At 44.7% G+C, this 14,877-nt stretch overlaps 1 protein-coding gene across 3 annotated transcripts in view; it reads right to left on the reverse strand.

Moving 5' to 3' along the window:
• The window catches only part of aplp2 (amyloid beta (A4) precursor-like protein 2), a 133,928-nt gene that overhangs the window by 65,397 nt on the left and 53,654 nt on the right, over positions 1-14,877 (reverse strand). The window lies entirely within an intron of this gene.

The raw sequence follows: 14,877 nt of genomic DNA on the forward strand, positions 1-14,877 counted from the left end.
AAATGATGCATTATGTTAAAATATCTGGTAAATGGACACCATAGCAATGGAGAAATTCTTAAAAGGAAAGGAAGCATGGTAAGGAAAAGAGGCAGTAGATGGTGTCACAGGGCATTGTGAGCGAGCAGGTGAAAGTCCGAGCTAGTGTAGTTTGTAGTTTGCTTCACCATGAGATGTGAGTCATCCTCTGCTCCCCTGCCTATCCATATTTGACTACATTTGATTCATTCTCATTCCATTAACTCTGTTTACCATGTATATATTTCTTCCTTTAGATTTCTCCACTCTTCTCCAGTATGCTCTGACAAACATGGTTTGCAACTCTACGCAACATCAAGTGTAAGATCCAGAACCAATTTGTAAAATGAATTTCTGGCAAGCGGGAAAGGCACTGTTGTGGGAGGTGCCTGCCTGCAGGCACTGGTCACTCAGCCTGGTGCTAGGGCTTCCGTGGTCACATTTCCACCATAACCCCTTGTACAAATACCTGGATTACATTTCCAATGACAATCGGTCCGCTACTGGACACTTGGCTTGGATTCTTGAATTTTACCATGCTGAAGGTTTACCATTAAGGTGATGAGGAAATGCTCCTGTGTAGGGAGAGATTTGGAGCAAAGCTGGGCATGAAAACATGGACTCGGTGAAGTTTCATTGCAAACCATTATTCAGTTTCCAAGCTGCTGAAGCACGACATCTCTAACTGGCAGAGCTACCAGTTAATAAGATCGGAGCTAACAGGATGGTGAAAATTACTTGCATTTTCTGTCATGCGGTGCTGGTTATCATGCAGCACAAGAAGTTAGGCATTTGCCCACCGAACGGGTACTCAATGCTTAACAGTGTCTCATGACCAGTTGGTAATGGTCTTTCTTTAAGAAGAAAGGAGCGATGCCCTGGTGAACAGAGCTGGCTCTAAGTTGATATGATTGATTTAGCAACACGCTAGCACAGTGGTTAGCACTGTTGCTTCACAGCTCCAGGGTCCCAGGTTCAATTCCCGCTTGGGTCACTATCTATGTGGGGTCTGCACGTTCGCATCGAGTCTGCGTGGGTGTGCTCCAGGTGCTCTGGTTTCCTTCCACAGTCCAAAGAGGTGCAGGTTAGGTGGATTGACCATGATAAATTGCCTGTAGTGTCCAGAAAAGGTGAGGTGCGATTACTCAGTTACGGGGATAGGGTGGAGGTGTGGGCTTAGATAGGGTGCCCATTACAAGGGCCAGTGCAGACTCGGTAGCCAAATGGCCTCCTTCTGTACTGTAAATTCTACGATTCTATGATTGGGGCCATTTTCATGCCTCAGGATAGACTAATTAATTCAATGCACATATGTACTCCAGGACAACTTTCACGATTAATTGCATGGTTTTGGTTGATAGGCCGGTTACTGGACCTGGGCTGAGGATTTTTTCACGTCTCTCTAAGTCACCACAGGTACCTGGTCACGAACACATGCTGATATGCTTGACTTTTCAATTCGGATTTGCATCAGATTTCCATGGGGACACTTGATTTTGTGCTAATGCCAGATTTCATGAAGATTAAATTTGTAAAGGTAGTGGAGGACTTAAATCAGGTTAATTGTGTCACCCTGCAAGGAAGGGACATTACCAACACAAATAATAGAGAAAGGATAATTTCAAAACCATCCAAATTTAAAAGGAAGCAGATGGTAAAATATTCCAAATTTGCTAAGAACAAATTCAAAGAACAATACAGCACAGGAATGGGCACTTCGGCCCTCCAAGCCTGTACCTGTCATGATACCAACTTTGGCCAAAACCCTCAGCACTTCCTTGTGCCGTATCCCTCTATACCCATCCTATCCATATAATTGTCGAGATGCCTTTTGAACGCCGTTAATATATCTGCTTCCACAACCTCCCCTGACAACGCATTCCAGGCACTCACCACACTCTGCGGACAAAACCTGCCTCGCACATCTCCTCTAAACTTTGTCCCACGGACCTTAAACTTATGCCCCCTAGTGACTGACCACTCCAGTCTGGGAAAGAGTGCCTGTCCATCCACTCTTTTAAAAAAAAATTTATAGAGTACCCAATTAATTTTTTCCAATTGAGGGGCAATTTAGCATGGCCAATCCACATGCTCTGCAGGTCTTTGGTTTGTGGGGGCGAAACCCATGCAAACACGCGGAGAATGTGCAAACTCCACACGGACAGTGACCCAGCGCCGGGATCGAACTTGGGACCTTGGCATCATGAGGCAGCTGTGCTAACCACTGCATGACTGTGCTGCCCCTATGCCCATCCACTCTAACCATGCCCTGCATAATCTTGTAGACCTCTATCAGGTCACCCCTCAACCGCAGTCTTTCTAATGAAAACAGTCCGAGTCTATTCAGCCTCTCAGCAAAACTAACACCCTCCAGACCAGACAACATCTTGGTAAACCTCCTCTGCACCCTCGCTAAAACTTCCATATCCTTCTGGTAGTGCGCCGACCAGAATTGTGCACAATATTCCAAGGTTCTATACAACTATACCATGACTTGCCAGTTGTTATACTCAATGCCCCGTCCAATGAAGGCAAGCATTCCGTATGCTTTCTTGACTACGTTGTCCACTTGTGTTGCCACTTTCAAAGATCTGTGGATCTGCACGCACAGATCTCTCTGACTTACTATAAGAGTTTTGCCATCTACGATATATTTCCCCTCTATGTTAGACCTACCAAAATGCACTACCTCACATTTGTCTGGATTAAACGCCATTTGCCATTTCTAGTCAGTCTATCAGCATCCAGTGCTCAGAGCTCGTGCTCGGATTGGAGACTGCAGGAGACAAATTTTTTAAAATTTTTAAAATAAGTTTAGAGTACCCAATTATTTTTTTTTCCAAATAAGGGGCAACTGAGCGTGGCCAATCCCCCTACCCTGCACATCTTTTGGGTTGTGGGGGTGAAACCCACGCAGACATGGGGAGAATGTGCAAACTCCACACGGACAGTGACCCAGGACTGGGATTCAAACCCGGGTCCTCAGTGCCGTAGGCAGCAGTGCTAACCACTGTGCCACATGCTGCCCTGCAGGAGACAAATTGGCCAGAAGCAGGGGTGCAGCACGTGGCTTACAGGTGATGGCTGGGCCTTGGAGAAACCTGGTGAATGCATTTGTGACTGTGTGCTCCTTCCTAATTCCAATATATGCATAGATATAGCTAGAAAAAACCGTGTTCACATTTGATTTCTGTGTTTGCACCTATTTTGCAGCAAGAAAAGGGAATTCTTTATGCGAATGCTTGGAGTCCCAATAAGACCATAAGACATAGGAGCAGAATTAGGTCACTTGGCCCATCAAGTCTGCTCCGCCATTCAATCATGGCTGATATTTTCTCATCCCCATTCTCTTGTCCCCAATGCTCTTGGGAGGTTACTAGGGGTTCCGCAGGTTAAAATGTTTGGAAAGCCCTGGACCAGAGGCAGCCTTCAACACATCATCAATGAATATGAACATCTTGCCAAGGTCATCCCCACACTCCCACTACTTGCCTTCAAACAAACCATTGTTTGCAGCAAATTACCCAGCCTTCAGAACAGCGGCCACAACACCACACAACCCTGCCAGGGCAATCTCTGCAAGACATGCCAGATCATCGACAATGGATACCACCATTACACGTGGAAACACAACCCACCAGGTACGCGGCACATACTCGTGCGACTCGACCAATGTAGTCTACCTCATACGCTGCAGGAAAGGATGTCCCGAAGCGTGGTATATTGGGGAGACCACGCAGACACTGCAACAACGAATGAACGGGCATCGTGCGACAATCACCAGGCAGGAATGTTGCCTTCCAGTCGGGGAACACTTCAGCAGTCGAGGGCATTCAGCCTCTGATCTCCGGGTAAGCGTTCTCCAAGGCGGTCTTCAGGACACGCAACAATGCAGAATTGCCGAGCAAAAACTTATAGCTAAGTTCCGCACGCATAAGTGTGGCCTCAACCAGGATCTTGGATTCATGTTGCATTAGATTCACCCCCCCACCATCTGGCCTGGACTTGCAAAATCCTACCAACTGTCCTGGCTTGAGACAATTCACACCTCTTTAACCTGGGATCACCCCCTATCTCTGGATCTGTAATGATTTGGTTACCCGCAAATGCTCGCATTCCAAGCATTGTCTGGCATCTCTGACTTTGTCTATATAAATGTTTCTGGAACATACCTCTCCATTCACCTGAGGAAGGAGCAGTGCTCCGAAAGCTCATAACATAAGAACCCAAGAACTAGGAGCAGGAGTAGGCCATCTGGCCCCTCGAGCCTGCTCCGCCATTCAATGAGATCATGGCTGATCTTTTGTGGACTCAGCTCCACTTTCCGGCCCGAACACCATAACCCTTAATCCCTTTATTCTTCAAAAAACTATCTATCTTTACCTTAAAAACATGTAATGAAGGAGCTTCAACTGCTTCACTGGGCAAGGAATTCCATAGATTCACAACCCTTTGGGTGAAGAAGTTCCTCCTAAACTCAGTCCTAAATCTACAAACCTGTTGGACTTTAACCTGGTGTTGTAAGACTTCTTACTGTGCTCACCCGAGTCCAATGCCGGCATCTCCACATCAAAATTAATGGAGGAATGTCTTCTGCCGGACAAAAGGGGCGAGGTGGACGTGAATAGCGATAATCTGCCTGCAGAACAGATTATACAGACTTGATGGGCCAAGTGACCTAATTCTGCTCCTATGTCTTATGGTCTTATTGGGACTCCAAGCATTCTGTGATAAGTAAGAGGCTGTAACGGATGTTGATGCCTTGTGTGTGAGGGAATCAAGGTAACTGCTGAAAACACAAATTGTGCCTATGGGAAATTTCCATAAGTAGAAAAATGGCACGAGGTTTTGGCATTGTGACCCCTATCGATGAAAATGTGGAGCAATGGAGCTCCTAAACTGAGCATTTTGACTATTTTGCGCAGGCAAACCAAGTAGCTGAAGATATTATTGTGCCCATTTTCCTGAGAAACCTGAGGTCAGGCATGAAGACGTACAAGCAGATTATAGATTTTTTGCAGACACATTTTTCGCCGAAACCCTTGGTGATTGCAGTGAGCTTTAGATTCCATAAAAGAAACCAAGAAGAGGGGCAGTATGGTAGCATAGTGGTTAGCACTGTGGCTTCATAGCACCAGGGTCCCAGGTTCGATTGGCCGGCTGTGTCACTGTCTGTGCGGAGTCTGCACGTTCTCCCCATGTCTGCGTGGGTTTCCTCCGGATGTTCTGGCTTCCTCCCACAGTCCAAAGGTGTGGAGGTTAGGTGGATTGGTCATGTTAAATTGTCCTTAGTGTCCAAAAAGGGTAGGAGGGGTTATTTGGATAGGGTGGAAGTGAGGGTTTAAGTGGGTCGGTGCAGACGCGATGGACCGAGAGGTTGGTGTTCTATGTTTTAAATCACACAATTTGTGGCTGTGTTTAAAAGACTTGCAGAATATTGAGAGTTTGGAGATGTGCTTAATGACAGTATCTGGGACAGATTGGTTTGTGGTCCATGCAGCGAAGCGATACAGAGCAATCTTACAATGCTGAAGGCTATGGAAATCGCTGTTTCAATGGAGCTGGTTGCAAAGAAAGCTCAGCAACTGAGTTAATGTACTCGAATACACCAAATCGACACCCAAAAATCTCAGGATTCGTACATGTAATTCACCAAAATTCACTGGACTCTGGGATGGTCCCGGCGGATTGGAAATTACCAAACATGACACCATGTTTTTTTTTTTTAAAAAGAGGTAGAAAGAAAGCAGGTAATTATAGGCCAGTTAGCTTAACTTCAGTAATAGGGAAGATGCTGGAATCTATCAAGGAAGAAATAGCGAGGTATCCAGATGGAAATTGTCCCATTAAACAGATGCAGCATGGGTTCATAATGGGCAGGTCGTGCCAAACTAATTTAGTGGAATTTTTTTGAGGACATTACCAGTGCTGCAGACGACGGGGAGCCAATGGATGTGGTATATCTGGATTTCCAGAAAGCTTTTGACAAGTTGCCACAAAAAAGGTTGGTGCATAAGATAATGATGCATGGCGTTAAATGTAAAGTAGTAGCATAGATAGAGGATTGGTTAATTAACAGAAAGCAAAGAGTGGTGATTAATGGATATTTCTCTGGTTAGCAATCAGTAGCTACTGGTGTCCCTCAGGGATCAATGTTAAAGATATAGTTTTTTGAAGAATAAAGGAATAAAGGTTTATGGTGCTCGGGCGGGAAAGTGGAGCTGAGACCATAAAAGATCAGCCATGATCTCATCGAATGGCGGAGCAGGCACGAAGGGCCAGATGGCCTACTCCTGTTCCGAGTTCTTATGTTACCGATGTGCAAAGCAGGGCCTTCTGTTGTTGAATGTTGTGTAACAACATGGTATGTCAAAGCTGTGGAAGAGAAGGACACAGAGCGTGCCTGTAGGAAGAATAAGTAAACTCTAAGCAAAAATAAGAAGTACAAACCAAGGTAGCATTTAAACAAAATAAAAGGAGGAATTTCATAGAATTTACAGTGCAGGAGGCCATTCGGCCCATCACGTCTGCATCGGCTCTTGGAAAGAGCACCCTACCCAAGCCCGCACCCTATCCCCACAACCCAGTAATCCCAACGCTAAGGGCAATTTTGGACACTAAGGGCAATTTAGCATGGCCAATCCACCCAACCTGCACATCTTTGGACTGTGGCAGGAAACCGGAGCACCCGGAGGAAACCCAGGCACACACGGGGAGAACGTGCAGACTCCACACAGACAGTGACCCAAGCCGGGAATCGAACCTGGGACCCTGGAGCTGTGAAGCAATTGTGCTAACCACAATGCTACCTTGTCTGTGCTGTACAAAAGAGTTGAGGAAAAACGGCTCACAGACAGATGATGAATTATCACCGAATATGATAGCCACTGCTGGTACTACACACCAATATTGGGTCACTCCACCTTCGGAAGGACAGCCAGTAAAGATGGAAGTTGACACTGGGGCAGCAGTCTCATTGGTGCCAGAGACTGTCTACAAGTGGAAACATAAACATATTCCCTTAAGCCCGTCAAGGAGAGTGCTGAAGACACACACAGGAGAAGTGGCACCACTGAAGGGCCACATTGAAGTAGCTGTGCAACTTAATGGGCAATCAACAGATTTCTCTATCTGTGTTGCAAAGGAAACTAATCAGTGTTGATGGATCTAACATGGCTGGAAATAATTTGACTAAACAAGGCCAAAGTCAACATGACGACTAATGGAGAATTCAGCCTCGTGAAAATTTTAAAGAAGCACATTATTTACGGCGTTGAGAACCAGGGTTCGAATCCTGGCCCTGGTTCACTGTCCGTGTGGAGTGACAATAAGCGATTTTCATTTTCATTTCATTTTCAAGATGTGCAGGTTAGGTGGATTGGCCATGCTGAATTGCCCCTTAATTGGAAAAAAAATAATTGGGCACTTTAAATTTAAAATTTTTTAAAAAACACATTATTGTATTCAATGGGGAATGAGGGAGCATGAAAGATATTACAGTTGAACTGAAAATAAAAGGAGGAACCAGGCAAGGTGCTTGATGGCAAAGTCTGTACAGTATGGTATTACGCAAAGATGGAGGCAGACTTGAGCGACTTATTCAAGTCAGGAGTCTTGGAACCTGTCAGCATCAGTGAATGGGCCATGCCAATAGTTCCAGTCATCAAGAAAGATGAATGCATAAGGATTTGTGGAACTTAAAGGTCATCATAAATCCACTGTTCTATGCTGAACAGTACCCATTACATCACATTGATGATTTGTTTGTGGGATTGGCAGGAGGCCAACATTTCAGCAAAATTGATTGTGTCACAAAGATTGGTACTTGGTATCACATCAGCTCCTGCACTGTTTCAAAGAGCAATGGATCAGATCCCAATTGGACTGAGCGGAGTCCAGTGCTATCTGGGTGACATCCTAGTCACTGGAAGAGATGAGAGGAACACCTTGGAAATCTGGATCCCACTCTCCAGAGATTGAGAGACTATGATCCGAGAGTCCGTAAGGACCAGTGTGAGTTCTTCCAATCCTCCGTTATCCACTGGCTTTCACAAATCTCCATCAAATAAAAGGCCATGATAGAGAGGCCTGCACCTCAGAATATGAAGCAGTTACGTTCCTTCCTGGCATTGTTGAACTGCGATAGAAGGATTGTCCGAAACTTGGCAACACTTATGAAACCATTTCATAACCTCTTGTGCCAGAACAAGAAGTGGAAGATCAATGCAGTGACATTTTTGTTCAAGCCAAAGAAGCATTACTTAAATCTAAAGTTCTTACGCACTTGGATCCAATGTTACTCGTAGATAGCTTGTGGCACATCTTCTTATGATGCAGCAGCGGTAGTCTCTCACATCAAGTCATCGGGTGAAGAAAGACCCATTGATTTTGCTTGAGCAAAGCTGCAAGTAACTGTTCCCAAATTGAAATGGAAGCATTGGGGATCATTTTTGGAGGAAAGAAATTCCAGCAATTCCTCTATGGGAGAAAGTTTGCACTGTTGATGGTCCATTAACTATCATTTTTGGACCACAATTGGGAATTCCATCACTTTCCATAAGTACAATGAAAAGTTGGGCATTGCTTTTGTCTGCACATTCTGAAACTATTAAATACAGTCAGTCATGGTAATGTCGATGGACTTTCAAGATTACCAGCCAGTGCCAGGTAATTTGTCAGACTGTTCAAATGGGAATATCTTTTTTTGAACAAGTAGACAACACACCAGTCACTTCTAAACAAGTGAGGAAACACACTCAGAGCGATCTGATATTCTCAGAAGTGATGGATATAGTTTTACTTGGGAAGACTTTGGAACCAGCACCTAACCCGAAATCTGACTATTCCAGATGATTGGAACTTTCAGTACAGTCAGGATGTCTTCTATGGAGACTCGGTGTGATTAGTCCACCACCATTGAAGAAACAGGTATTAGAGAAGCTACACGAGGGATATTGCAGAGTCGTACACTTGAAAGCAATAATGAGATGTTATCTCTGGTGGCCTGGACTGGATGTGGAAATTGATGAGAGAGCTAGAACATGTTCTTCCTGCCATCCTTAGTGCATCTGCATCCATGGAAATGGCCTGAAGGGCCTGGCAAAGCATGCATATGGAATTTGCAGGATCTTGTGAAGGTTTAAGGTGAGGCCTAAGTGATTTAGGGGGACCAGAAGAAAATGATTGTCACCAGGGGGTGGTGGAGATATGGGACACACTGCCTGAGAGGTTGGTGGAACAGGTACTTGTCGTGATATCATGGTTGTGTTGTAAATCACCGACTGACCACCTGGAGTATCATTAGTACATCAGTGAATGTTAGAGTCAGGTGATCTCAGACTGACTAGGGAGCTGGGGGAGAGGTTGTTTGTGCATGTTCATACTGTTATTTATCTGTTGTTTTGTATATATTTGAACCACAGTTAATCTTAATAAATTGTTTATAGCTGTAGCTACAAGTGTCCTTGTAATATAAATCAGGCCATCTGGCAAAAACATTACAGTACTCTCACAACATTGAAGACTCAGCTGGACAGAGCACTTAAATCGTCAAGGCTGAGTAGGCTGTGGACTAAGTGCTGATAAATGTGATTCGGAAAAATTGGTATTTGATGGTCAGCATAGACATGGAGGGTTGAAGGGCCTGTTTCGGTGCTGTATGACTCCATGACATATGTTCTTCGTAACAGTTGACTCTCACACCAAGTGGCCAGAGGATGCTGTGATGAAAGCTCCCTCATTGGAGAAAACTACTGAAGCTAGAAGTCTTTCAGACCTCAATGCCTCACAAGAATTCAAAAGCTTCTTATAAGAGAATGGTATTCAATGTATTACGTCCACACCATATCACCCAGCTACTAATGGATAGCAGAACCTTTTGTCCAAATGAAAAACATAACTTGAATGCAACCAGGGAACGGTTGGCTGATCAAACATCTTAACAGGTTCCTCCACGTATTTGGGTATACCGTACATTGTACAGCCAAAACCCTTTCCCACATTGCTAATAGTGAAAAGACAACTGTGCCCCATGTTCCATCAGTTGAAACCTCCTAAAACAAAAGCGATCGTATATAGTTTTCCATCAAGGACAAGGGGGTTTGGTTAGGAATTACTCCACAGGGAAGAAATGGGTTCCCGCCACAATTCTGAATCCTCCCTCAATGCACCCGAACAGACCCACAATGGCGATAAAGGGATTTTCACAGCCATCTCATTGCAATGTTGATGTAAGCTACTTGTGCCACTAAAAAAGATTATTATTAAAATTATTATTATCCCTTCAACTGTCCAGACCAGAGGAGACATGCAGATGGATGACAGAAATGGGGCCTACAGAAAATCAGGTTCAACCCTACAAAGTCATGACCTGAGCTTTCCTACAACCCTGACACTAATAGAGACTGTTGAGAAAAGCAACACTTCACCTTCTGATCAGACACAGGGACAACCTCTAGTTCCTACATCAACGCTGGTTAAACCAAACGTTGATGTTGTTAGTGCAAAGACGGAAATTCCAAAGATTACCACCAGTGTGAACATGTAAAGAGATTACAGATAGCTGCTGGAAAAATAGGGTGGTAATAGTTGGGGACATTAACTTTGCCAACATTAACTGGGACAGCCTAGGGGTTTGGATGGAGAAATATTTGTCAGGTGTATTCAGGAAAAAATTCCTCATCCAATAAGTGGATGGCCTGACTAGAGAGGGGGCAAAACTTGACCTCCTCTTGGGAAATAAGGCAGGGCAGGTGACGGAGGTGTTCATGAGGGATCACTTTGGGACCAGTGACCATAATTCCATTAGTTTTAAGATAGTTATGGAGAATGATAGTTCTGGCCCAAAACTTAACATTTTAAATTGGGGCAAGGCCAATTTTGAGGGTATTAGGCGGGAACTTTCAAAAGTTGATTGGGAGGAGCCTATTTGCAGGCAAGGGGACAGCTGGTAAATGGGAATCTTTCAAAAAGGTGTTAACTAGGGTTCGAGGTGAGCACATTCTTCTCAAGAGTGAAGGGTAAGGCTCGTAGAAAGAGGGAACCCTGGATGACTTGGGATATTGAGGCCATGCTCAAAAGGGAGGAGGAGGCATATGACATGCATAGGCAGATGGAATCAAATCAATCCCTTGAAGAGTATAGGGCTTGTCGGAGTAGAGTTAAAAGAGAAATCAGGAGGGCAAAAAGGGGACACAGCAGATAAGGCAAAGAAAAATCCAAAGAGTGTTTACAAATACATAAAGGATAAAAGAGTACCGAGGAAGAGGGTAGGATCTCTCAAGGATAAAGAAGGTCATCTATGTGCAGATCCACAAGGGATGTCAGAGGTCCTAAGTGAATATTTCTCGACAGTATTTACTGTTGAGTAAGGCGTGAATGTTAGGGAAATTGGGGAAATAAAAAGTAGTGTCTTGAGGAATGTATATATTACAGAGGAGGTGGTGCTGAAGGTAGTAAAGCATATCAAGATATGTGGCGTGATGAAATGTAGTCCAGGAGATTGTGGGAGGCTAGGGAGGAAATTGCCACCCCCTAACAGATATTTGAATCATCGACAGCCACAGGAAAGGTGCCTGAAGATTGGAGGGTAGCAAATGTTGTGCTCTTGTTTAAGAAGGGCTGGAGGGATAAGCCTGGCAACAACAGACCGGTTAACCTTACGTCTGTAGTGGGTAACTTGTTAGAAGGTATTCAGAGGGACAGGATCTCCAGGTATTTTGACAGGCATGGGCTTATTAGGGAAAGTCAGCATGGCTTTGTAAGAGGAAAAGTCATGTCTCAATTTTGAAGGGGTAACCAAAAAGGTAGATGAGGGCAGTGCAATCGACATTGTCTACATGGACTTTTGCAAGGCCTTTGACAAGGTACCGCATGGTAGGTTGTTGCAAAATGTTAAATCTCACGGAATCATGGGTGAGGGAGCCAATTGGATACAAAATTAGCTTTACGACTAAAGCCAAAGGGTGGTTGTAGAGGGTTGTTTTCAAACTGGAGGCCTGTGACCAGCGGTGTGCCTCAGGGATAGGTGCTGCGTCCACTGTTATTTGTTATACATATTAATGATTTGGATGAGAATGTAGGAGGCATGCTTAGTAAGTTCGCAGATGACACCAAGATTGGTGGCACAGTGGATAGTGAAGAAGGTTATATAAGATTGAAACTGGATCTTGACCAATTGGGCCTGTGGGCCGATGAATGGCAGATGGAGTTTAATTTGGATAAATGTGAGGTGATGCATTTTGGTTGATCAAATCAGGGCAGGACCTACTCAGTTAATGGTAGGGAGTTGAGGAGAGTTACAGAACAAAGAGACCAAGGGGTACAGGTTCATAGCTCCTTGAAGGTGGAGTCGCAGGTGGACTGGGTGATGAAGGCGGCATTCAGCGTGCTAGGTATTATTGGTCAGAAGATTTAATGCAGGAGTTGGGACGTCTTGTTGAAGTTGTACAAGACATTAGTAAGATCACACATGGAATACTGTGTTCAGTTCTGGTCACCCTATTATAGGAAGGATATTGTTAAACTAGAAAGAGTGCAGAAGAGATTTACGAGGATGCTACCAGAACTTGATGGTCTGAGTTATAAGGAGAGGCTGGATAGGCTGGGACATTTTTCCCTGGAGCGTAGGAGGCTTAGGGGTGATCTTATAGAGGTCTATAAAATAAAGAGGGGCATAGATAAGGTCGATAGTCAGCAGCTATTCCCAAAGAGTCTAGAACTAGAGAGCATAGGTTTAAGGTGAGAGAGAAGAGATACAAGTGACCAGAGGGGAAATTTCTTCACACAGAGGGTGGTGAGCATCTGGAATGAGCTGCCACAGGCAGTGGTAGAGGCGGGTACAATTTTTTCCTTTAAAAAAGTTAGACAATTACATGGGCGGGGTGGGTATAGAGGGATATGGGCCAAATGCGGGCAAGTGGGACTAGTTTAGTGATAGAAACTGAGCAGCATGGACAAGCTGGGCCAAAGGGCCTGTTACCATGCTGAAAACATCTATGACTCTACAAGACGTCGATGCCAGAGGTTCGTCATCAACTGTTTTGAGGACGACGGCCTCCGTTATTCAGCTGAACTTATTTTGAATTTGTTGAGTCATATTCAATATGGGGGGGGGGGGAGGGGGGAAGAGGAGAGGAGAGGAAATGTTGGGTATTTGCATCAATTCTTATCGATGCTAGTGAAGCTCTGTTATATTAATGTATTCACTGGAAGTGACATCATAAGTCATAGACCATAGAACAGAACATTAAATCCCTAGATGGAGAAGGAAGCCATTTAGCCCATCGAGTCCTTACTAACCCTCTGAAAGAGGCCCAATCCCCCATAATTCCACCCAGCATATACATCTTTGGAACTAAGGGGCAATTTAGCGTGGCCAATCCACCTAACTGCACATATTTGGATTGTGGGAGGAAAGCGAAGCACCCGGAGGAACCCACACAGACACAGGAAGAAAGTGCAAACTCCGTACAGTCACTAAGGTCGGAATCGGACCCGGGTCCATGGCGCTGTGAGGCAGCAATGCCTCCATGCTGCCCGCGCGGGAAACAGAGAGAGAAGAATGGCACGTAAAAGATCACACACTGTAAATAAAGCTTTGTTCTTTTAATCTTCCATGCTCCCTTATGCATTGTTAATCAAGGAAAGTATTACGGCGATAGAAAGGACGCTTGAGGACTCGTCTACTGAGGCAGTATGGGCCAAGGTTAGGAACAGTAGAGGAGAGGTCATCCTGTTGGGAGTTGTCTATAGACCTCCGAATAGTTCCAGAGATGTAGAGGAAAGGATTGCAAAGATGATTCTTGACAGGAGCGAGAGTAACAGGGTAGTTGTTATGGGGGACTTTAACTTTCCAAATATTGACTGGAAATACTATAGTTTGAGTACTATAGATGGGTCAGTTTTTGTGCAGTGTGTGCAGGAGGGTTTTCTGACACAGTATGTAGACAGACCAGCAAGGGGCGAGGCCACATTGGATTTGGTACTGGGTAATGAACCCGGCCAGGTGTTAGATTTAGATGTAGGTGAGCACTTTGGTGATAGTGATCACAACTCGGTTATGTTTACTTTAGCAATGGGCAGGGATAGGTATATACCGCAAGGCAAGAATTATAGCTGGGGGAAAGGCAATTATGATGCTATTCGGCAAGATTTAGGATGTATAGGATGGGGAAGGAAACTGCAGGGGATGGGTACAATCGAAATGTGGAGCTTTTTCAAGGAACAGCTACTGCGTGTCCTTGATAAGTATGTACCTGTCAGGCAGGGAGGAAGTTGTCGAGCAAGGGAACCGTGGTTTACTAAGGAAGTTGAAGCACTTGTCAAGAGGAAGAAGAAGACTTATGTTAGGATGAGACATGAAGGCTCAGTTAGGGCACTTGAGAGTTACAAGTTAGCCAGGAAGGACCTAAAGGGAGAGTTAAGAGCGAGGAGAGGACACGAAAAGTCGTTGGCGGATAGGATCAAGGAAAACCCTAAGGCTTTCTATCGGTATATCAGGAACAAAAGAATGACTAGAGTAAGATTAGGGCCAATCAAGGATAGTAGTGGAAAGTTGTGTGTGGAATCAGAGGAGATAGGGGAAGCATTAAATGGATATTTTTCGTCAGTGTTTACACTGGAGAAAGACAATGTTGTCGAGGAGAACACTCAGGTTCAGTCGACCAGGCTAGATGGAATTGAGGTTCAAAAGGAGGAGGTGTTAGCAATTTTAGAAAATGTCAAAATAGATAAGTCCCCTGGGCCAGATGGGATTTATCCTAGGATTCTCTGGGAAGCCAGGGAGGAGATTGCAGAGCCTTTATCCTTGATCTTTATGTCGTCTTTGTCGACAGGAATAGTGCCGGAAGACTGGAGGAT

This window comes from Scyliorhinus canicula, chromosome 19, assembly GCF_902713615.1.
Source record: "Scyliorhinus canicula chromosome 19, sScyCan1.1, whole genome shotgun sequence".
Lineage (NCBI taxonomy): Eukaryota > Metazoa > Chordata > Chondrichthyes > Carcharhiniformes > Scyliorhinidae > Scyliorhinus > Scyliorhinus canicula.